Genomic DNA, 9648 nt, shown 5'->3' on the forward strand with positions numbered 1-9648 from the left:
CGTCGGGCTCCCTACATGGAGCCTGCTTCTCCCTCTGCCTATGTCTCTGCCTCTCTCTGTGTGTGTCTCTCATGAAAAAATAAAATCTTTAAAAAAATTTAAAAAAGAAAGATGTTAAAAATTCAAAGTATCATGAACTGTTGGCCATTCTGAGTCATCCTTAGGGAGGGGATAGGGTACATTAACTGGGGGTCAGGGGCTAAGAATAATATTTATGAAACTTCACCATTAATTGCCAGGATCTTCTCATGGCTGAGCATTTGAAAATAATAGCCAAGCAAGGAGGACTATAAGGCGTATTGGACCTGGAAGGGTGTGTAACCAAAGACTGCATTTGGAAGTAGGGAAGCCAGGAAGAGCTCATTTTCTTAGATGTGATTGAGATGCAAGGAAGAAGGCCAGATCTTCCTCTGTTTATCGTGCGGTGCAACCCTCCAGATGCTGATAGTATACTTCAGGGGCCTGGAAGCCACTAAGATGGCTCTAATTGTTGCTGCTCACTCCTTCCAGTCACTGTTAAAGAACAGTGTAATGTGAGACCAGGAGAGTGTCAAGATATGCTGGGACCTCATAGTGGCCTATTATGGATTATAAGTGTCTTACAGATAAAGGAGACACAACGTAAAAAATAATAATAATAATAATAATAGCTGTAAATATTGACAGTAATAGGCTAGAATTCAACCATACAGGGAGCAGATATGAGGCTGCAAGTATGGGGGTTGGGAGTAAAGGCACAGATAGGCATTTATGTGTGCCTTAAGGTAAATCCCCATGGACGCACAGATGAGCGAAGACAAAACAAGTCTGGGTGTGGAAGCTAGTCAGTCTCTAGGCAGGTATTCTTATTTAGAGAGTAAATTAAAAGAGAAAAGAATAGTCTAGTGGGGACTGAATCTGATGCTTATTCCCATTCATGCTGAGGTTATAGTGATATAAAGAGGAGGGTCACAGAAAAAGTGTCTGGTCCTGACACATATCTGAGATAAGCCTATTTCATGTGATCCTTACAAATTGGAAAAGGTTTTAAGTATTGCAGTCTTTCCATACTTCTGCCTGGTGGCTCTTCATTGCATTCAAAGAGCAGAGCAGCAGACTTCCAATCCTAGCCAGGATGGTAAAACCTCTTTTTTCCTCTAAGATTTTTTTCTTTAAGTTTGTTTTTCTTTAAGATTTTTTTTTCTTTAAGATTTTATTTATTTATTCATGAAAGACACACAGAGAGAGGCAGAGACATAGGCAGAGGAAGAAGCAGGTTCCTCACAGGGAGCCTGATGTGGGACTCGATTCCAGGACCCCGGGATCACGACCTGAGCCGAAGGCAAATGCTCAACCACTGAGCCACCAAGGTGTCCCTATGTCTTCAGTCTTATAACTAAAAGCCCTGAACCTAACACACCAAGCTAGGAAAACTTTGAAAAGCAGAAAGACAATGAAATGACTAGTGACTTTGGGACTCAAGGCATAACATGGCAGTGAGTTTACTGGTGTCTTAGTCATCTCAGGCCACCATAACCAAATACTACAGACTGGAGTGCTTAAATAACAGAAATTTCTCTTCTCACAGTTTTGGAGGCTGCAAGTCTAAGATCAAGGTGCTGGCAAGGTTGGTTTCTTTTTATGACTTTACTGAGGTTAAAATGCTTAATGTGTAACATAAGAACTTAAAACCCTTAATCTTATTGTACAATACAGTATTATATTCTGTAGCACAATATTGTGAGCAGATTTCTACAAATTATTCATCTTGCCTAACTGAAATTTTGTAACTGTTTTCTTCCATGAGTTTGGCTCTTTTGAATATCTCCTATAAGGGGGATCTTGCAATATTTGCCCTGCTGTAAGTAGCTTATTTCACATATCTTAGGTTTGTCCGTGTTGCCTTATACTGCAGAATTTCCTTTTTTATGGTTGAATGATATTCTGTTGTATGTGTACACCACATTTTCCACATTTTCTTTACCCATTAATCCATTGATGGACACTTAGGTTATTTCCACATTTTGGTTATTGTGAGCAGTGCTATACTGGGAGAGCTATTACCTCTTTGAGACCCTAATTGTCATTTTTCATGGATAAATACCCAGAAATGGGATGCCTAGATAATATGATTATTCTATTTTTAATTTTTTGAGGCACTTCTAGACTATTTTCAATAGTCACTGCACCATTTTGCATTCCCATCAACAGTATAAAAGTGTTTTGGCTTAGGGACACCTGGGTGACTCAGTGGTTGAGCCATCTGCTTTTCCCTCAGGTCATGATCCTGGAGTCCCCAGATTGAGTCCCACATCGGGCTCCCTGCATGGAGCCTGCTTCTCCCTCTGCCTATGTATCTGCCTCTCTCTCTGTGTCTCTCATGAATAAATAAAATCTTTAACCAAAAGGTTTCAGTTTATCCACAACTTCCCCAACATCTGCTATCTTGTGTTTTTGTTTGATAATAGTTATCCTAACAAGTGTGAGGGGATATGTCTTTGTGGTTCTGGTTTGCATTTCCCTGATGATGAGTAAGGTTGAGCATCTTTTCATATAGGTGTTGCTCATTTGCGTATTTTCTTTGGAAAAATGTCTATCTAGGTCTTCAGCCCTTTAAAAAAAAAGATTTAGAGAGAGAGAGAGCACCCAGGGTGGGGGGAAATGGGGGACAGAGGAGGAGGGAGAGAGAAAGGGAGAGAATCTCATGCAGACACCTGTGCTGGGCTCAGTCTCTCTCTCCACCCTACGATCATAACCTGATCCAAAACTGAGAGTCAGATGCTTAACCAACTGAGCCACTCAGGCATCCCAGGTCTTTAGCCCAATTTTAAATTAAGATTGTTTGTTTTGCTAATAAGTTATAGAAGTTTCTTATATATTTTGGGAATAAACCCTTTATCAGATATGCTTTGCAAATATTTTCTACAATTCCCTAAATTGCCTTTTTATTCTGTTGATTGTTTGTTTGCTACATAGAAGCTTTTTAGTTTAATGTAGTCCAATTTGTCTTTTTGTTTTTTGCTGCCTGTGCTTAGTGTTTTGTCCATGAAATCACTGAAGACCAATGTCATTAATATTTTCCTTTATGTTTTTTTCTAAGAATCTTACAGTTCCACATCTTACATTTAAATAATCCATTTTGGGTAGATTTTTGTGTATGGTATAAGGATCAAATTTTATTCATTTGCATGTGGAATATCCAATTTTCCTATTGCCATTTGTTGAAGATCAGACTTTGCCCAGTGTGTATTTTTGGCAGTTAACTATGTATACATGTGGACTTATTTCTGAGCTCTCTATTCTGTTCCATTGATCTATGTGTCTCTGTGCCTGTACGATACTGGTTTTATTACTGCATCTTTGTAATATATGTAGAAATGAGGAGTATAATGAGTTGAGCTTGATTCATCTTTTTAATGGTTATTTTAGCTCTTTGAGATCCTTTGTGGTTCCATATGAATTCTAGAATTGTTCTATTTCTGGAAAAAAATGCCACCGGGATATTAATAGGTATTACATTGAATCTAAATCAAACTGGGGAGTATGGACATTTTAATACTCTTTCAATCCATGAACACAGATGTCTTTCCATTTATGTGTTCTTTAATTGCTTTCATTAATGCATTAATGTTTTTTAATGTTCAGTGTACAAGTCCTTCACTTCTTTAGTTACTTTTATTCCTAATTATTTTATTCTTTGATACTATTGTAAAATGGGACAATGTTCTAATTGCCTTTTCAAATATTGTCATAAGTGTAGGGAAGCATGATTGATTTTTGCATTTTGACTTTGTATTCTAAAATTTTTCTAAATTCATTTTCAGTTCTGTTTTTGTATTTTTTACAGTCTCTAGAGTTTTCTATATGATTATATCATCCATAAACAGGGACAGTTTGACTTCTTTACTTCCAATTTGGATGCCTTTTATTTTTCTTTCTTGCCTAATTGTTCTGGCTAGGATTTTCAGTACTACATTGAAACAAAGTGACAGGAATAAGCATTCTTGCCTTGTTCCAGATCTTAGAAGAAAAGCTTTCAGTTTTTTACCACTGAGTGCAATGTTGGCCGTGGGCCTTTTGTTAATGACCTTCATTATGTTAAGAGTAAGATCCTTCTATACCTAATTTGTTGAGATTTTCTTAATCACAAAAAAGTATGAATTTTATCATATGTTTTTTTCCACATCTATTGAGATTATTATGTAAATTGTCCTTTATTCTTTTAATGCTTATACCACATTATTGATTTTTTTTCATACGTTGGGCCATCTTTTCATCCAAAGGATAAATCCTAACTGTTTAAGGTATGTGATCCTTTTAATGTGCTGTTGAGTTCAGTTTGCTAGTATTTTGTTGGGAATTTTTGAAATTATGTTCATCAGGGATATTGGCCTTTAGTTTTCTTGTGGTTTCTTTGTTTAGGTTTGGTATCAGGGTAATGTGGTCTCATAAAATGAGTTTGGAAGTGTTCCTTCCTCTTCAATTTTTTGGAAAGTTTGAAAAGGATTGGCTTTTGTCCTTTTTTCTCAGATTTTTTGAAGTATAATTGACTGAAAAAGCATATTTTTAAGGTGTACAGCATGATTTTGATACATGTGTACTTTGTGAAACAGTTGCCACAACCAAATTCATTAATATATCCATTGCATCGCATAGTGAATTTTTTTAATGTGGTGAGAACACTTAATATCTACTTTCATAGCAAATTTCAAGTATACAATACAACATTATAACTATAGTTATTAATTCCCATTGAAATGTTAGTATTAGCCAATGAAGACACCCCGTACTGGGCTTTTTTGGATGGGAGGTTTTTGAATACTGATTCAACATCCATAACAATTATAGGTCAGTTTAGATTTTCCATTTCTTTATGGTTCAGTCTAGGTAGGTTGTATATTGCTGGATCTTATTCATTTCTTCCAGGTTGTCGAATTTGCTGGTGTATAAACATTCATAGTAGTCTCTGATGAGCCTTTCTATTTCTGTGGCATAGGTGATAGTGTCTCTTCTTTCATTTCTACGTCCATTAATTTGTATCTTCCCTCTTTTTTTAGTCTAGCTAAAATTTCTTTCAGGAAATAATACCAGATACCATCTGATCCATCCCTTCATCTTTTACAGTGGAAATATGTCCAGAGAGGTAGACTTACCCAATGCCAGACACTGCAGGGACATACACTCTCATATCCTCACCTGGTCCTTGCTTTCCTACACCAGAACTAACATTCTTAATTTTTAAAATACATTTATTCATGAAAGACACAGAGAGAGAGAGAGAGAGAGAGAGAGAGAGAGAGGCAGAGACACAAGCAGGGGAGAAGCAGGCTCCATACAGGGAGCCTGACGCAGGACTCGATCCTGGATCACACCCTGGGCCGAAGGCAGGCTCTAAACCACTGAACCACCCAGGGATCCCCCAGAACTAATATTCTTAAACAGCTCATTGGAAGTAGCCAGCAGGCACAAATCTTTCTTCCCAAAGTGTTTCCCTCAGAACTTTTGCATGGAAATTGATCTGTGGCAATGTGAGTGGGTATGGAATTCTCCATATATTTTATGTCAGTTAAATATGACCATATGTTAAATGTCCTTCACTTTGAGATTGGCACATAATTGGTGCTCAGTATATGCTATTCTCTTGCATGTGTGTTCAGGTTTTTGTCACTAACTACTCAGCCTGAGGCTATAGATAATTATTCAAACAGTTGATGATTGATAAAGGTGAATGCCTTTAGTTTGTACTCAATATACATTGTGTTTTAGCCCTATTTCTATTGCGTCAACCCCATCCATCATCCACATACCTTTTACTCTACAAGTACCACACTACTTTTAGATTTTTCAAACCTCTATGCCTTCCTATCCCAGTATGATTTTGCAAATGCAATTCCCTCTGCCAGAAATGCCCTTTATCCTTGTCTTCCTAATGCACTGGAACTTCTAGACTCAGCTCAAACTTCACCTCCTTAATGTAAAATTTTGATTGTCCTTCCCCAGAAGAGTTAGCTTTCTCCCTTTATGTTCTTACTTCCATCTTTATTCTCATCTCCCTCAGTGCATTGTAAGATCATTGAGTTGAGACCTAACATCTCACTCATTCCTTATTATATGCTGTGACTCTAATAATCTTCAATGCTTAAAAGATATTTATTTTTAAAGAATTTCCTTTTAACTAAATTAACCCCTTTCATTGAAAGTCAAAATATATCTGAGTGGGTAATTGGGAAAATCATGATATGGATACTTAGGTTAGAAAAAAAATCTACAATTTATGAAGAATTCAAGGAGTTCACCAGTACCTCAATGACTATAGTCAAAAAAAAGTTAAATCTGAGTAATTATGAATACAGTGTAGTTCAAAGAAAGGCAAGGAGTTGAATATATCAAAATTAAAATAACACTAGTTTATAGCCGCCTATTAATCTTTAGAGGCTTAATGAGGGAGGTACCATTTTTATCTCCATCTTTTAGATAAAAGAACTGAGACCCAAAGTCACACTGCTAGAAAAGGACACAACCAAGATTTTAATTAAGATCTCTTTGACTCCAGAATAATATGCTAAAGTAATACACTGTTTTAGTCCATTTGGATTTCTACAACCAAAATATCTTAGACTGGATGGCTTAAACAACAAGATACTTCTCACAGTCTGGGAGGAAGTCCAAAAGATGAGGAGTCCAAGATTAAGGCACCAGCATATTTAGCGTCAAGGGCTCCTTTATGGTTCATACATGGCCATCTTTTTGCTGTGTACTCACATAGTGAATTTTGGGAGTACGCAAACATTCAGTCCACAGTGTATGCTAACTCCTGAAGAACCGTTTCAAAAAGTACTAAAGCAGTATTACATGAAATGTACAGAAAAGCTAAGTTCAGTCAAAAAATCTTAGATAAGTTGAAAATTATTCTGATGGATCAGATCACTTAGCTAAAGACATGATTCTTCTTAGGATACAAATCTAATGGTAACATGAATCATTCATAATTTCCTCTCTTCTGTCATTCAGAATTTTGCTGAAACAAATATAAGCAATAGTTTGTCCATGAAAACTGTTTAGTTCTAAATTTACTTCCTGCCATGAGTTTCTGTGTTAGGATCTGGATTGAACCATGAACCCCACCAAGTCTGTCCTCTCTTTGGGCAGTGCACCTCTCATTCCTACAAACACTACATCATGGCATAATGAGACCAGGAACAATGTGTGGCCAGGAACAGAAGGTGTCTTATTCTTGTCAGCAGTGATAAATCTTACAACTATTGTCTAAACTTCCACACTTGAAAATGGAAACTGGCTTGAGGACCCTATTGAAATCCCATTTGCTAGTAAACTGTGTTGCCAGGAACTTGCTAAAGTAGTACTGTTTCTGTAGTCCCTATACAGCTTTAAGCCACTCACCTAATGTGTTTAATGTTATAATTAAAACCAGGAAACGTTATCACCAACATATAGACACCAGCACTACTCTCATTTGCATGAAGTCACACTCTCCAAGGTGTCATATTTATGGAAAGTTCTCCACAGGGTTCTTGTTAACCTCAGCAGCTAGTGCATTGATGCAGAACATTGAGTAAATCCCACTCACAGCTTGGAAATTCCCAACAAGCTCCTAATGCCCATTAACCATATGGCTTTGATGTCACTCTGATCTTTTGTGCTCCGAGCCAAAGACCCCACGCTAGCCAGAGAACATCATTCCTTCCATTCTAAAAAATTCATAGCATAGAAATATACAGTCTTCCTTTACAGATGAGGCTGGTATTAATGGAGGAAGTCAAGTTAAAGCATGCCAATGGCATGATCCCATGTTCTCTAGTCTTGCTTTTGCCATCTGACAATAATGGTGAGTCACTTTTGTTTGGACATATTAAATGGTTTTCCATAAAATCTTTTCTCTAAACCAACATTAAAGTATAGTATAGTACATATTTGCACAACATTGAAGTATAGTTGTGCAAACTCTTGAAGCAATAGTAGAACCAACTAAGAAAACAAGATCCCAGCTACAACTGCTGGGAAAACATTATCAGAATAGAGGGCTAACTTATTTGATTCATGATATTTACCTCAAATCTTAGGGAAATATCTTCATTGCCCCTTTATAGCTTCTATATCAGAAAAATACTCTTCTGACAATTATTATTACTTATAAAAATGCTACAAAGATAATATTTTTAATAGATTTTGGAAGCAATTCCTTACTTGAATATGCTGTAACATATCAAAATTACCATTGCTAGGTCCTTACATAATGCAGTTGAAATCCAAGAAGATGATTTAAACTTGATTGATTCAAGTCATCATTTTAGATTCAAGTATCTGCTTTGGTCTTAAGTTAGCAGATCGTTTCTTCAATTTTATATTTCACTATACATATTTACCTCAGCACAGAGCATCTATAGTATAATTTTAAATGCACCACGTTATTTCATGCATGTGTATCTTCTTTCTCTACACTAGTCCTTTATCTTCTACTGTCACCTGAAAGTTGGTGAGTCCTCAGTGTTACCTGTAACCAAGATCTCTATTCTGAGTTGTGAAACTACAGAACTAGGTATGCAAGTTTCACTCCATCTGGATACCTGCACAGAAACCTCAAATTCGGGCAGTCCAAGCTGCCTGCATGGAGCCTGCTTCTCCCTCTGCCTGTGTCTGTGCCTCTCTCTGTGTGTGTCTCTCATGAATAAATAAAATAAAAATCTTTAAAAAAAAAGAAGCCTCAAATTCCTCATGTCTAAAGTCAGACTCCTAAGTATGCATAAAGACATACACACATACACAAATATTCCGAGAAAAGTACACTAATATTTTTTAACAAGATTCCACACATGTAGATTAATGTCTAATGTTTTAGAGGAAGCAACTACAGGAGAGAATAAAATGGGAGCACAAATAGGAAGAAGGCAAAAATTAAATGCACAGGAGCGGTGCCTTTCACAGACGGGAAATGTCAGTGCATTTTAACATGAGGAGTCCAGACTACTCAACTTCTCATACCTGAGAGCTGGCCTGGTGAAGAGTTAGTAAATGCAGTAAAATGGTTAGATGTCTGACATTGCCTAGGACAACATGTATATCCCCGGGGCTTTGCCATGGGCCCATAATTGACCTTGAAACTAAATTTGTGACCTCATAAGTTAAGCAAGATAGAGTCTGGTCTTTGACACTGGAACTGTTAAAGGTTCCCAGGTATTCTCTTGGTCTCTGTCCAGTCAAACCCAGAACTATGTATATACTGTTCTTCCAGAGAAAGTGTAGATGCAATTTTCAAGTAAGTGGAAATAAAACCTCAGCAACTACCAAGTATGTCTTATTCAGGGTAAACTTAGTGGTGTGGATGCAGGAACTGTGTGCTCACAGATGAACATCGTGTCCATTGCTGTCTGTCTTCTACCAGCCCATAAGGGGCCTAAATCAATCTTGAACTTTGAGGAATCTTAGTCTCTCTTAACCTGGACTGTTCTCAGTTTTGTTGGGGAAACTGAGGCAGCTTACATGCCCATCCTCCATTAAAAATGCACCCAAGCAGTCTGAGTGCTTAAAAAAGAGATTTTTTTTTACATTGCATGTAATTATACCTTAGAGTTTTCTTTTTCTTAATTTTTTCTTCATTCTTCTTAGTTTCTTAATTCATAATACTAATGTGAAATATCTAAAGTATGTTTA

This window comes from Nyctereutes procyonoides, unplaced genomic scaffold, assembly GCF_905146905.1.
Source record: "Nyctereutes procyonoides isolate TBG_1078 unplaced genomic scaffold, NYPRO_anot_genome, whole genome shotgun sequence".
NCBI lineage: Eukaryota > Metazoa > Chordata > Mammalia > Carnivora > Canidae > Nyctereutes > Nyctereutes procyonoides.